The following is a 15,491-nucleotide window of genomic DNA, read 5'->3' on the forward strand; positions in this document are numbered from 1 at the left end:
TTGTAAGCTATTTGGAATGCTAAAAATTTGAATTCAAACCAGGGGAAATTGGAATGTGTAGACTTGGTGGCAGTTCGTTGAGAGTTGATGTGAACATCTTACAGAACACCAGAAAAGCTAGAAAGGAACACTGTAATGTGCTATGTGGTTGGTGTGGGGAGAACCATATCAGCTCAATCATTGGCAGCTTTAAGATTGAAGAATGTAAAATGGCAACAAATGATATTTCTAGTTACTTCATTGATTGTCACCTAACTGAAGCATTTTGCTTTGTGTTGGGAGCTATGCAGTTGTTTTTGTTTACTTGCACATTGTTATAAAGTTAAACAAGTACAAGAACATCTCATCTTTTGGCAACTATGTTGTGACTTGTTATATTCAACAAATTTGATTATGGCTGTCCTAAACCCCAGGTGTCCAACTCTGGCTTCCTCATGCTGCAAATAAATTTCCGTAGGCCTGGATGACTTGACACCAGCTACCAGAATCACCAATGACACTTCTTAGTTATTAGTAGCATCTATTCTTGTTATTTAATGTTGCTGGTAGCATGTCCTCATATTAGGCCAGTAATGGCAGAAATGTACTCATAGCCTGGAAATCATTCAGGCCAAATTGGGCTGATGTGACAGAGCAGTGAAAGGTGATACTATGCAAGCAACTAGAGCAAACTCCAAGACTGGAGGCAAACTCCAGCCCTCAGGACATGGGATTGCAAATATTTTTACACACACGACAGTGGGAAGTGGTGAGTATTTCTGAAGTTTTCATCCTCACATGTGTGCCCCAGAATTTAAGTTTGCTACATTGAATTATGACTATGGAGATTTCTCATCTTTATACTGAAAATTGTATAAAGAGAAATTCCTCTCTTCTGCAGTTTTTTGTTTTATCAGGAATTATGACACCATACCAATGAATGAGGTTCATTATGTATGGGGACTTCATAGCTAATTCTTTTCTTTTCTTTTTTTTGGTACTGGGGATCGAACTCAGGACCTTGGGCTTGTGAGGCAGGCGTCAGAACCACTGAGCTAAATCCCCGGCCCAGCTAATTCTTTTCTTTTCTTTCTTTCTTTTTCTTTTCTGGTACTATAGATTGAACACAGAGCCTTTGCACTGAGCTACATTCTCAGTTCTTTTTTAAAAATTTATTTTTTACTTTGAGACAAGGTCTTACCAAGTCCCTAAGTTGCCTAGGATAGGCTCAAATCTCTGACATCCTACCTCAGTCTCCCAAAATGCAGAGATCAGAGAATGTGCTACCATTCCTGGATTCACATCTGATTATTTATGTTTCTTTGTGTATCTACCATACCAGAGAATTTTCAGCAACAGGTAGATTTGCTTCCAACACCATGGAAGAGATGGAATGCAAGGCTGTGTAGGAAAGGTTCCATCAATTCTTGGTAACTTCCATTATATTCCTTCATTTAACATGAGCGATCTATCTTGGGTGATTTGTGTCCACTACTGCTCCTAAAAGTCTCCCCTCTGGGATGACATGTGCCTAGTGATACCAACTGAGGTCCACTGAAACTCTCCTCTACCTCTTTCTCACAAAGACTTGTTCCTGTGATAGAATGTTCCATGAGCAGAAGTTGACATAGGCAAATTCCAGTGACACTGCAACTACAATGAAGCACAGTAACTATCATATCATCTCAGGATTTCTGAGAATCAACGTAAGGTGGTAAGATTTGGGCAAGGGTAAGAACTCATGATTTATGAGTTTCTGCTTAACTTCATACCCCCCAATATTTTTGTTACATGTTCTGGGGAGTTGATACCTTTATTGGGGATAACAAGACAAGATGGAAGTGTTAACATAGTTACCACACCTGAATGTGGAATTATACAAAATTTATAATCTGGTAAATGCTTCTGGAGTGGATACATTTAAGTAAACATGACCAGAAGAAATGAGAAGTTAGCACTGTCGAGTGACTATATCAAATGTAATGCCAAAATTTTTTTTTGAAAATAATAGCATTTCACATAAAAGTTATCATATTACACTGATAATTTCTCTTTTGGAAAATTTTAAGATTTCTAGGAATCTTATACCAATGTCTTAGGTAGCACTAGTTAGTATGTACAAAGTAAGCCAAACTGAATATCCAAAATTAGTCGTTTCTCTAAAGATGTTAACACTATTATCATTGTAAAATTGTCCTACTTCCAAATATGTCAGTGTTCTTATCTTCTTTTATCACAGATAACAAAACATGGAAAACTAAGGTTGATAGCACAGGATGTCATCAAACAGGCACACAACAAACATTTATTGAACTGAATATTGAAATGAATTTTGTCTGGGTCCTGTTGATGGGGCTGGTTTGTCTTTTAAGTCTCCTTTATTGGGATTTTTCTCTCAGCAGCACTCCTCATTTTTCAGAACTATTAATCTGGTTTCTAGTGTTCTTCATCTACTGTCCAGGTCTGAACTCAAACAATAGAGAACTTTCAGGTTGTTTTCTGTTTGGCTTCTCTCTTCATTACTCTTTAGCATTCAAATGCCTTGTCTATTTTCAAATTATAAAAAATGTTCTTGGTCTCCTTTATTCTAGGAAACTTTTTTTTGAAATTTCACCCTTGAATTTCCCTTTAATAGATCTTGTGGGAAATTTTAAATGTTTGAAATCTCACTGTTGAATTTTACTTCATTTCCAGCTGATAGACTTGTGGTCCCTGCCAGGGACCCTTTGCTCGTCCTGGTTTCTGGTTGTTTCACCAAACCATGTGTGGTTTCAGGTGTTTCCTCAGACTCTCCTCAGTCTTGTAAATCAATGGTTCAGAAAAATGAATATCTTCTGCTTTCTCCGTTTTAGCCAAGCCAAGAAAGTTTGATGGATCTGGGAGTGGTGGTAAGATTCAGTTACTCTATAAATAAAGAAAAATTTAAGCCCTGAAAAGAAAGATTGTGATTCGTGAAGAGTCAGGAAACCAGCATGGAACTGGGTTCCAGCACAGCCAGCTATGCACTGTCTTCACAGAGGCTGGCTTGACAATGATGCGTACCCTACAGATGTGAAGCTAGTCTGGGCATGCCCTGGGCCCACAAGGTGGGGAGGCCTGAGGGCCACATTTTCCTCACCTGTCATTAACATAATGAGAAAGAAGTCACCTCTGCCAAGCTTTTTCTTTCCATAGTGAGAATTTTGCAACCATTTTACAAACAAAGTGGGAAAACAAGTTTATTGCCTTTACTTCCTCCCCTAGGATTTAGAGGTTATTAAAAGCTACCACAAGGGCAGAGAGCAGAAGAATGAATTTGAGGGAACAACTTTAGATTGAAAGTGAGCCAAATGATCTGAATGTTGGGAATTTTGGCAAGATGAGAACAGGAAGTGGATGCTGTCTCATTTATTAAAGTAACATGAATTGAAGTAAACTGTCATAACATAAAGCATAAAGTACTCTGTACTCCTTCCCACCTTACTCTCAAATTGACAAAAAGAAAGCCAGTGAGTAGCTTTAAAAAATTCTGAACAAAGATATAATCATTGTTTACCCTCTAGAATAAAGTTTTCCTAGAATAAAGGAGACAAGGCACATTAAAAAAATAAAAATAGACAAGGTAATTGAACACTACAGTGGTTTACTGAAGAAAGAAGCCAAACAGAAGAGGAAAAAAATTAATTATCTTTGGTTTCTTTAAAGACCCCTGAAGCAGGACAGAATGTAGCCTTTTTACAGATAACCCCAGATCCATGAGAATCTCTGTCTCTGCATGAGAATTGAAGGAGGACTGATCATGGTCTGCAATATGAGAATTGCTGAAAATGAAAGAAAAAAAAAAGTTAGGACTCTGAGAAACTTATACGTGACTGTTAAGGATAGCGTATAACTCCACCTCACTCTGATAGATCTCTGGTCCCAGCCAGGGACTCTTTGTTGGTGCAGAAGCACATGCCTCACATCCATCCATCCTTCTCTCAAGATTTTCAGGAGCTAAACAGCATCAGTGTAGATCTCCAAAGGAAACCTGCTGAGGGATACAGGGTGTGTACAGAGAATACAGCTGAGAACAACAGACTGAGCAGGAACTGTGGCACAGAGCTCAGCGGTGCCTGGTGATGTCAGGAGACTGGGAGACTGTCGCTTGCTGGGATGTATCTCTCTGGGCTGCAAGTACTTGATATTTTGATGTTTATGAAATTACCTCACAGAAAAGGGGCAGCAATTCACTATCAGAGTCCTTTCAAACAACAGCATTTAAAAATTGAGAATAACAAAAACACAAGGCAAAGTGGATGTCATTAATGAATTACTATGGCAAGAGGAGAAATGAACATACTCTTTTAGAAGGATCAACACGTATTTATGAAATATCTACCATTGCACTACACTTTGGAGTCGAAGAAAGTCATGTAAAACATGATTCTATCTCTGAAGGAGATTACAGGGTTTTTATTTAAATTCTGTTTACCAAAGCACTTTAAGTATGCTTGATAGTTATATTTACAAGCCAGTGTGTTTATGTGCTGGTAAATCAGCTCTCCTCAAAAAACAAAAATAAACTAACCCTGAGTTGTAGTTTTTACCAGTTTCTGTGATGTAAATACTTGCACTGTGATGCAAGAGTTGAGAATGCAGTCACTGAATGCAGAGTTGAGAATAGATAGCCATAGCTAACTCTCACAAGTCAGTACAGCCAGCTCTAGCACACAGATGATAGTCACCTGAGATGTCTGCAGGAGAGAGGCCAGCCTATCAGAATATTATCAGGAAGGCTTTAAAGGGGAAGACAGGATATAAACAGAAAAAGATCATTGTACGGTAATCCCCTCCCCCAACCCTGTGCAGGGGATTAAACCCAGACCTCACACATGCTAGGCAAGCCCTCTATCACTGAGCTACATCCCCAGTCCTTGCGGGGCTTAAAAGACTTCTTGATTAATTTTCCCAAACTCTCCACATCCTAGCATGGCCTGTGGATATACTTTGTGCTCAATAGAAAATGTTTGTTGAATAACAGAAACAAATGGTTAGGCTGAGGAATAAGATTTTTCTATGCAGAACTTTTTCTTAAAACAAAACCAAAGGGGGGAAAGATCAAGTGTGATCAAAGGCTAATGTGTCAAAGCTGGTAGTTGATGTAAAACTACATATTTCATTTTCTGCTTTCTTCTGTATCCTTGAAATACACCGTAATAAAATCATTTAAGTTTTTTAAAACTGAAAAAAGGGGAATTATGTGAACAAAAGAACAGAATTAAGAATGGATGTTATCCAGAGGTTTCAATCTGATTTGATCTGATCAAAGTAAATATGGCAGGAAACAGCAAAAAGGAAAGATGGGCATAAGAATGTAGATGAATGGGAACGAAACCCCAATGAACGGCTAGCTTCCACACTACTTCTTAAGTGGTGCAAAGTGTAATTCATTTGTTAAATTTGGACTTTCTATATTTAAGGAGAAAAATTATTAACATGAATCAAAGTGAGAATTAGATGGGGGAAGAAACATTTCATTTGATTTCATAGGGAAATAAACAGATTAAATTAAAATACTTGTTATTGTGAAATGAAATCAATGGGATCAAGTCATTTATTACCACAGCGGCCTCTATATTGAATACACTCCCAGTTATCCAGCCTCCTCTCCCTGCCCTAAAGGCATATATATTCTCAAGCAGCTTAAAATAGTGTCCAGAGGGACAAATGTAGAGAATGGCATAAGGTCCTTTGAATGATAATCCAGTGTTCCATTCACTGCATAAAACAAAGATGTAAATCATAGGTAAATTTACACTGTGTTGGAAGTCTATTGTTGATACAAAGGAAGTAAACAAAATGTAATAATCACAGCAAGCTGGCATTCAAGACTCAGGAAAGAATATAGAAAAGGGCATTCTCCACTCTGCTTTGTATACTTCACATTACTCTATTAGCATCACGTGGTATTAAATAACATCTTAGAAAATAACTGAGCACAAAAGCTCTGAGAAAACATTCACTTTATCTTCAATGCACCCTCCATAATGCACTCAGCATCCTACAGTCACGGATAGATTCACAATAATAGGAAAGCAACAACAAATACTTGCCTGAAACACAGGAATTCTGCAGTTAGAGATGGAGATTTCTTTATTCCTTCAAAGCCTTCTTATGTAAAGTTTTCATAGACCAGCTGTATTAAAATCTGAGTAAAAATACAGAATATAATGGTGGCAATCTTTTGAGTGAAGGTGGTCACCAATCAACATCCAGAAACCATTTTCAAAAAGCTGAACTAACAAAGGGTACACCAAATGACACAGCTAGGATGCATTTTATTGACAAATAATCATTTGGGACATGTTATACAAGTCCCTGCCATTTTTTTCACAGACACTGAAGCCTGAGCTGTACCCCATTAAATGTTCTCTCTAATTCTAATCAGTATCTTCTTACAGTATTTCCCTCTTTCCTAGACTGTTAGCTTTTATGAAAAAATTAAAATATCTAAAGGAATAACCAGTTACCAGGAGATTTCTCCATTTAGATAGTTTTTCTCCTACCCAAAATGAAATACCATAATAGAAATTTTAAAGGAATAAGTTTTTCTTCTTACTCTATTCTTTTTACCTACCAAGTTCTGATGTTTTCCAGCCACTATCGATTTTCCTTCTTCCTCTATTTACAAACTTAAGAGTTAGTTGTGAATGAAGTTTCTCTCAACTGATATATTTAGTTCCTTTCATTTCATCATGTTATTGAAATCTGACATCTTTCAAATTATTCCTGTGTTTTTCCTCTAAGTTTTTGTCTTTCTCTTCACTTTGTTAGTACATGCTGTTTGTGTAATAGCAAAGTAATAGAACATATTTTTGAGAACAGATGTGGGCTGCATACTTAAATGTGGCTTTCCAGAAATATAGATTTGGGTCCAGTATTCCAGATGTGGTCTAATAGTTCACATGATGATGTGTTTTCCTGATTGCTGAAATGATGTTATGTACTCAATAAAGTAGGGTATCAAAGTTTTTTCAATTACCACTCCAATGCGAGGCTTTCTTCAACTTGTTCTGTGGCTGAGCATTCTTACTTAAAACGGTATGTCCTTGAACACATTCTGCATATTCAATGCATGGCTTTTGTTTATGCTTTTCTAGAATTTATACATATTTTCTTCTTACCTCTTTATTAAGTCCTTAAGCCAACTCCTCCTCTTACAACTTTTATTAAGATAAGATGAAGTGAGATATTTTACTAGTCTTGGAATTCCTAGGATTCACTCACGTAGAAGTCACTTTGGTGAGTTCTCTGAGGACTAGATAGGACATAATCCATTAATTACATATATTTAAGTGAAAATAACATACCTAAATTAAGATATAGAATTTGAGATTTCATTAGGCCATGTTTCCTCTGTCTGTTTTTTGATAGATACATCTTTAGAACAAAAGAGAACATCTGAGTTTTAAGCCTTTAAGACATGGAAATAAATAATATCTTTCTGTATATCTGGATGATTTTTAAATTTAGGTCCTTCAGATATCTGATATTTTTAGGATCCCCCTTTTAGAAACATTTTCTCTAAATGATGCTACACTATATATTATATAAATATATGTCTATACTACTATAGATAGTAATCATTCATTAATACACCTGATTATTATAGTTAATAGGCCACATTGGAAATTCTAGTTTAAGAATGAGTTTGAAATGGTACATTTTTTATATTAAGTAATCAAATATCACTTCAAAGCAGCCTTGTGAAGTGGGAGCTTTTTTCATTTTTCAATTATTATTTTTGTTTTTGAGACAGACTCTTGCTGTGTAGTTAAGGCTAGCCTTGAACTTACTATATGCCCTAGACTGGCTTCAGACTTTATCCTCTTGCCTCAGGCTCCTGAGTGCTGGGATTACAAGTACCACCACCACACCTGCCTAAAGGAGCACTTTAAATATAAAATTTTATTCTTGTTCTTATACTAGAGCAGCTTGACATATATTACAAAACTTTTAAGAAACTTCCATTGAAGTTCAGTAAAAAGATCCCTCTGGTCTCGTTTAGATCCCTGCCTTCAATAACTTTCAGAAGTATTTACCCGTGTTCCCCAGAATACCCTTCTTGAATTTCTGTCCTAAACTTGTCCCTAGATTCTAAGTGGTGTGTTTGACAACACCTCTTGGATGACTAAAGAAATGTCACAGATTAGTTCAGTTGACCTGAATTCAAGGTCAAGTGGAGGAGGAGGACAGGAGGACAGGAGGACAGGAGGAGGAGAGGAGGTGCAGGAAGAAGACGAAAAAGAGGAAGAGGAGGAGGCCACCATCACATTAGGTGATTGAACTCATTTAGGTTCGTGTTAGTATATACAATAATGTTTACCTTATGATGAAATCAGCTAAAGACACATTTCTCAGATGCCCCTGTTATTAAGCAATGTGTGAGTATATAGCCAAAGAATAGAATATTATTAAGCAAAAAAAAAATATTGGTACATGCTACAATATAGATGAATCTCAGAAATATGTTTAGTGAAAGAAGCCAGACATAAAAGAACTCAAACTATAAGATTTCATTTATATGAAATTGGTAAATGTAATATATACATATATAGAGAGAGAGAAAGAGAGAGAGAGAGAGAGTGCCCAAAAAGTGTATACACACTTCAACAGTTCACTGCACTAATAAATGTCTAGAAGCTAATGGCTACCACTTTGAGCAACTCTTATAATTGTAGAGGCCAAGGTAACTTGTATGAATAAATTTAGTCTCAATAAATTTAGTATTAAAATATTTATATGTTTTTCCTTTCTTGATGTATACATTTTTTGGTGGGCTCTCTTTCTATATATAGTATATATCATATATAATATGTATAATATACACAATATGAATATTATATATAATATGCATTATATAATATAAATACACATTACATAATATATAAATACTTGTATATTTATATACTCATATGATATATATTATATAAATTTATATAATATAAATATATATGTATGAATAATATATAAATATATTTATATCAATATAGAATAATATAGAATACATATAATATACATATTACTTATGTTTATGTGTACACATACTTCTATATTTATATATAATGTATATATTATTGTATAACATGTATAATATATATTTATATACAGCATATATTATACATATACATTATGCATATACACTATAAACATATATTACACATGATATACATATAATATTGACATATTACATATAAAATATATAATATATGTTTTAATAAATATAAACTTTATGAGGTTGGGAGAGTGTCTCTGGGACTGGAAAGGGGCATGAGGGAATCCCCTGGAGTGACTGAAATATCTGTATCTTATTTTCATGGTGATTATACAGTATTCATTTGTCAAATCTCATCAAACTGTATATTTAAAGTGAGTTTGTTTTATTGTGTATAAAAAAAAGCCCACAAGTCTAGTCATGTCAGTCTCCTGTTTAAAATACTTCAAAGCTTCCCATTACTTCCAGTAAACACTGGTATCTTAACATCTGGCCCCGCCTGCCTCTGTGATGCCAGCTCATTGCCACTTCCCTTGTACTTGCTGCCAACCCACCCCATGAGCCTCTTCTCCTCCTTCATTGCATCTCAGGGACGTTGTACTTGCTTTCTCTTTTGCCTGGAATGACCCCCACCACATTCTTCATACCCGCTGATCCTTCAAATGGAAAGGAAACTGCCACCTACTCAGAGAAGCCTTCCTGACTCCGACATTGCATCATATGTTGGCATGATACACTCTTATCACATTTCCTATACAATACAAGTATCTTTATAGCATTTATAGTAATTTGTAATAATATAATAGTGGGATATTTTGATGAATGTCTACCTTACCATTAGAATTTATGCATCATGAGGTTAAAAAGAATCTGTCTTAGTCACTAGGTTATCCTAGCACTTCACACAGTGCTGGGCTTAGAGTAAGACTCAATAAATATTTACTAATTGAATGAACACTAAATTGCAAATGATAATAATCCTCCCACACTACAATACAATAGTATGTCAATCTATCTATGCAGCCTTATTATTTAAGTTCAAATTGATCAGCAAAGAATTTCAATGTCTAAACATTTTTACAATTATGCAAACTTCACAATAACATTTTTCTATCAAAGCCAAGCAAATCACTTAGCCAACTGTTCAACAGACTGACAGAAAATGGAAAATTTATAAAAACCAGACATACAATAGAATTTTTAAAAATCACATTATCATTATATTGGTAATGACTTTTAAAAGTTGAACTGTTAAATAAAACTTCTATTTCTCAAATAATAATACACTGAATTTTGTCTTTGCCAGAATTATCTCAGATGCAGCTTATTTGATGAAAACTGAAATATGCTCTTAAAAGTCCATAGTACACTCTTTTAATAAGAGGAAAGAGCAAAATCATTATATGACTACCTCAACAAAGATTTTAATGACACTGAGCCAATCTTTTTTTTTTTTTTTTTGTACCCAGGATCAAACTCAGGACCTTGCGCTTGCAAGGCAAGTGGTGGAACCACTGAGCTAATCTTTTGAATACAGTTAGTAGTTACAGAATATTTATTGTGAATTTTTCTTTATGTTTACTGTTAGAAATTCTCAGGAAAGTGGAACATTTTCCTTTACAAATTTGCAAGGTACTAGAATAATAAAAACTAAGATATTTTGAGCTAATAATAAAAGGGTGCTAACTAAAATATTTTGGAGAAGTAAATGACCTCTACAAAAAAGAAAAAAAATCTCCACCTCTGTTATATATGATGGTGGTTGGCTTTAAACTCTTGTCAAAATACTTACTATAGCAAAAAATAAATTCATCTCATATTGTCTTTGTAGAATTGATGTTGGTCAGCTCATGATTAGGATTTGCTTCCAGGAAAAGGTTGCCACTGCAGATGAGCACAAACATTTCCTTTTTGTCAGGAAAAGCAACAAAAAATAATCTAGGTTTCCATTTTTTTCATCTTAGCTGCCAGAAAACTAAAAATCAAATTCAACTCACAGGTTCCCTGCACTTTTAAGGTGCCTGGGAACATTTATTTATGTGGGACACTTTGATTTTCTTATGTTATACTACATATTAAAAATTTATTTTCCAATTCTTCGGTAGACATGATAGATTTTTATAAGAGAATTAATCTATATTGAATTAGAAAAATATATTGAATAATTAATTTAATGTTCTTTTAAATATTTGCAAGTCATCAATGAACTGGTCTCTGAAGATTTACGGGAAGGCAGAGATTGCCTTCCCCACACACCACCATCAACCAGGCACAAACCCTGGGTAAAGCAGGGGCTCAGTGAATATTTGCCAAAATGGGTGAAATTACCTAACACAATCTGAATTGATTTGCTAACTTCTTGGTCTTCTATTTGGAGCCAAAATGATCTGTACTAAATCTGTGCTTTCAGACTCAGCTAACAAATCCAGGTAGAAGCTCAAGTTTCAAAAGTAAAAGCTGTGAGCCAAAATAAACCTTACCTCCTTAAAAAAAAAAAAGGAAAGAAAGAAAGAAAGAAAAGAAAGAGAGAGAGAGATAAAGAAAGAGAAAGAAAGAAAAACTTAACAGGAGAAAAAGATGATTTTCAAAGCTGTAAAGTTAAAATAAATTGCTTTGCTGTGATTGAATTTGGGGTCAGGGCCCTAAAATGACCTATTGCTGCGAATGGGAATCCATTACACCTTTTGAAACCTAGACTACAGGGTCCTAGTTGCTTAACTTCAAAATCTATCAACAACATTAAATCAATGACATTCCCCTGGTTTTTATTCAGTGAAATCTTTGAAGTACTTTTAATAAAAACTGAAGATGATCACAGTTACTGTATCCGAATACAGTAATACAGAATTCATGACTGGTCTTCTGAGTTTGGCCCGTGAGAGAATGGATTCCAACTCCACTGGTAGGACCCATAAGTGGCCAAATACCTTTCTTGTTTTTACTAGCAATGTCAATAAATGCCTACTTTTACTAATTTTTAATCTGATAATCTGATAATGACTTACTTGGTTTTAGTGCAACTTTAGATAAAGCACATGCTTAACTCATCAGCCAGCCATACATTCCCACATGTCTTCCCCCCTATTTTTAGATCTGACCTGAGAACCAAATCCTTTCATGCTAATACACACAAAGAATAAAGTCATTCTCACCAGACCTGGAAAACCTTACACATAGCTTTGAATCCTGTACTCACAGTTCACTCCTGTGAATTTGCAATTGCAGTCAGGCATGAGTTAACAGAGAGCAAGAACCTGTTCTCCCATTTTTCAAACATTTCAGAGGACAGATGAATTTTCAGATTCCACATTTATTTGACAGTGAAATCAGGATGAGACTTTCTCTCTCTTTCTCTCTGGGTGTTAATTATTCATTGAAAAGCTTTTTAAAGACACAGTTCAATATTTCTTTACTGACTGTTATAAAATTGCAAGTAGTAATTGGAGACCTTGATTCCTAATTATGGGACTGTTTTATTTCTAAGTCACTTTAAAGCCATTTTCTGCAAGTGTGAACAGGCACTATTCCTTGTACATTAAGGTACCATCAGTACCACCATTAGCAGGACTTGCCCCAGTCATTAGTACTTTACTTCTTCCTGGTTGGTTTTGACCAATTCACTTTCTCATTCAGCATCTGCCTCGGCCAAGGCAGGGAGAGGACACAGAAGTACAAGGAGAGCAAGGATATTTGGCCCAGAATTTTCTGTCCTGGTTTGCCCACATGTTGAACTACTATACCTAAGAGAAACTGTATAAAAAACAGACAAGTTTGATGACAGAGGAGTCGTCACGTATAGCAAGTCTAAAATTTCATTAAGTGTCGTTTGGGATGCTGTTAATGTTATTACAGTAATATAAACATCAAAGGAAATCAGATCATACACTCAGGGAAATCATTCCCTGCTGGAAATCCTGTTAGCTGACTTCAATTATGCTATGATTTTGCTCATTCAGAAGGCTGTGTCGGCCTCATTATCTCATCTCCAAATCGCCTGTTTAATGATTGTGCATGCATTTGAAACCCATCAAATTAAGTAAAATAAAATTTTTATCTTGTGTTTGTTTGGGTTCAGATCATAGCAGCATCAAAATTATTCCGATTGCAAGAATTGTGCCTGTGGCCAGTGTTAAAATATAAACAAGAAGGATTGAATCAGAAAGAGAAGCTTTGTGATGAGAAGGCTTAAAGGAATTCCCAAGTAGATGTTTCTTTAAGGATTAACATCTGTTTCTTAAAGTACAAATTAAGATTTGTTAAATTCTCTCCATCCTAGTCTCTAAAAGGAAAAACACATGCATAGATACATTCAATATATTTATCCCCTTTTATTTTCACTTTTATTGTGATAAATGTTACATATAGAAAAGTAGAGAGTCTAGCATAATAAATACATGCCTATCTTTAAAAATAATTGTTACCACTGTGGCATGTTTATGTCATAAATTCAAAGAATTTTAAAACTAATTTGGATACCGTGACATTTCATCCCTCAATACTGCGATATGCATCACTGAAAAACCAGTATGTTTTTCTAAAACCTGTTTTATTATCATATCTTATATAAGTAGCAATTATTCCTTATTAGTATGTAATTTCCAGATAACATTTGATTTCTCTCAATTGTTCTAAAAGAAGTCCTTCAGTGCTGGTTCAAGACAGAAAATACTTATTCTTAAATACCACAAACCCAACTTCAACTTAAATGTATTTGTGGAGGTCCCTATAAATTTTTAAAATTTTAGCTTATTAGCACATGTGTGTAGTATATAATGTTTACATTCCTTGTGGGGAGTTGGTACATGTACATAACACATCCAAATTCCTTTTTCTATCCTTTATCACTTCCCTTACTTCCCTCTCCCTTCATCTCTTGATCCTCTTCCTCTTTGGGAAAGATCTATCTCCCTACTTCCTATTATCTTTTATTCTATTTTATTTTTACTCCAGGTTTCTCATGTAAGAAAAACTATGTGATATTTAAGTTTGTGTGTCTGATTTATTTCACTTAATATTATGGTCCTGAGGTACACCCATTTTCCTACAAATAACCCAAGTTTACCTTTCTTTATGGCAGTGTAGTACTCCATTGTAAATGCCACATTTTCTTTATCCATTCATCTGTTGGTGGACACACGGGCAGCTTGCAAGGCTTAGCTATTATGAATTATGCTGCTATAAATATGGATGTGCATGTATCACCGTAATATGATGTTTTTAACTTTTCAGAAGTTACCTAGAAGGGGACTAGCTGAGTCAAATGTAATTTCATTTTAGTTTTTCTGAGAACTCTCCATTTGGAGAGAGTTCCATACAGAACTGATTTCCATAGCGGTTGTATCTCAATATTGTAAAAGGGTTCCTTTTTTCCTGAAGTCTCTCCAGCATTTGTTATTATTTGATTTTTTTCCCCCTTAAATTCTTTTATTGGTACATTTTAGGTATACAATACGGTTACATTTATCACTGGGTGCTTGTACCTGTACATGACATATCTCGGTTCTTATTTTTTCTCCATTACCTGTGCGCCTTTCACCCCCTCCACCCTTCCCTATTTACATAAACTTCATTTGGATGGGAAAAGAAAAAATTGATTTCTTGATAACGGCCATTCTTTCTGGGATAAGATGGAATCTCAGATGCACTTCTAACCTTCAGTTATACTTAAAATGCAGCCAAAGAATGAAATCCATCTTATATTTCAGGCATCAGAGATTGGTTGTATCAAAAAAATTTTATTTTTCAGTGTTTAATTAAAAGTACTTTTGCTTTCTTTGTTTTAATCTCTGTAAAACAAAATCTATAGGAGACCCAGGATAAGTGGAAATATTTTCTATTGCATAATAAACAGGGAAACTTTCTTTCTCAAAAGTTTTGACACAAGTTCAATCCCTGGCACCAAAAAAAAAGAAAAAAAAGAAAGAAAAGAAAAGAAAAAAGAGTTTGACACAAGTATAGGAAACAAATGCCAAGGTGAAATGGCTTGAATGTTAAAACATCATAACCAACCTGAATCTCACTAGTATGTTGGTCTGAAACGCTGATGATGAAAATAACTTGATTAATTCATTAAGTCTTTTGTAGGTCCTGATTTCCATTGGCAAGCACAGAAAGGACCTACCAATGACTCCTGCAGATGGTCTCTCTGTATTTCTCTGAGGACTTATTAGGGATGCCCAGCCACTAGGTAGTGCCACAAATCTGTGGGGCATATGTCTGTGTCTATGTACCTTGCCATCCAGGGTTGGACAGGGAGAAACTGAAGCTTCCATTGTTTCCAAACAAACCCTTCTTAGTGACCTCACAACATGAGAATGTGGACAGTGTATCTGGGAGGGGAAATCAGAATTGTATCACACCAGTCACTGGTTTGGAGCATCTACTCAAACCAGCCCCCAGGAACATGTTGTGTGAGTGACAGTTTCTCACCCACAGTAACTAATTCCTCATTTTGGATCTCCCAAGTCTGTCAATAGTTCTGTATCCTCCAAGTGTA

General features: G+C 35.2%; 1 long non-coding RNA gene across 3 annotated transcripts; it reads right to left on the reverse strand.

Annotated features, from left to right (window-relative positions):
• Window positions 1-2,471: 2,471 nt before the first annotated feature.
• On the reverse strand, window positions 2,472-15,232 carry LOC110343952 (uncharacterized). 3 transcript variants are annotated; one of them, XR_015443890.1, is made up of 4 exons: window positions 15,005-15,232; window positions 7,125-7,258; window positions 6,054-6,148; window positions 2,472-2,855 (listed from the first exon to the last, which is right to left on the reverse strand). It is a non-coding gene; the product is annotated as an uncharacterized LOC110343952 (long non-coding RNA). The 3 variants fall into 3 exon arrangements; XR_002386214.2 differs by having other exon boundaries at window positions 2,472-2,883; XR_015443891.1 differs by lacking the exon at window positions 2,472-2,855 and adding an exon at window positions 3,585-3,779.
• Window positions 15,233-15,491: the final 259 nt, after the last annotated feature.

The sequence above is a fragment of the Heterocephalus glaber genome, unplaced genomic scaffold (genome assembly GCF_053883595.1).
Source record: "Heterocephalus glaber isolate CG9 unplaced genomic scaffold, H.glaber_assembly_v1.0 deba00001586, whole genome shotgun sequence".
In the NCBI taxonomy this organism is placed as follows: Eukaryota; Metazoa; Chordata; class Mammalia; order Rodentia; family Bathyergidae; genus Heterocephalus; species Heterocephalus glaber.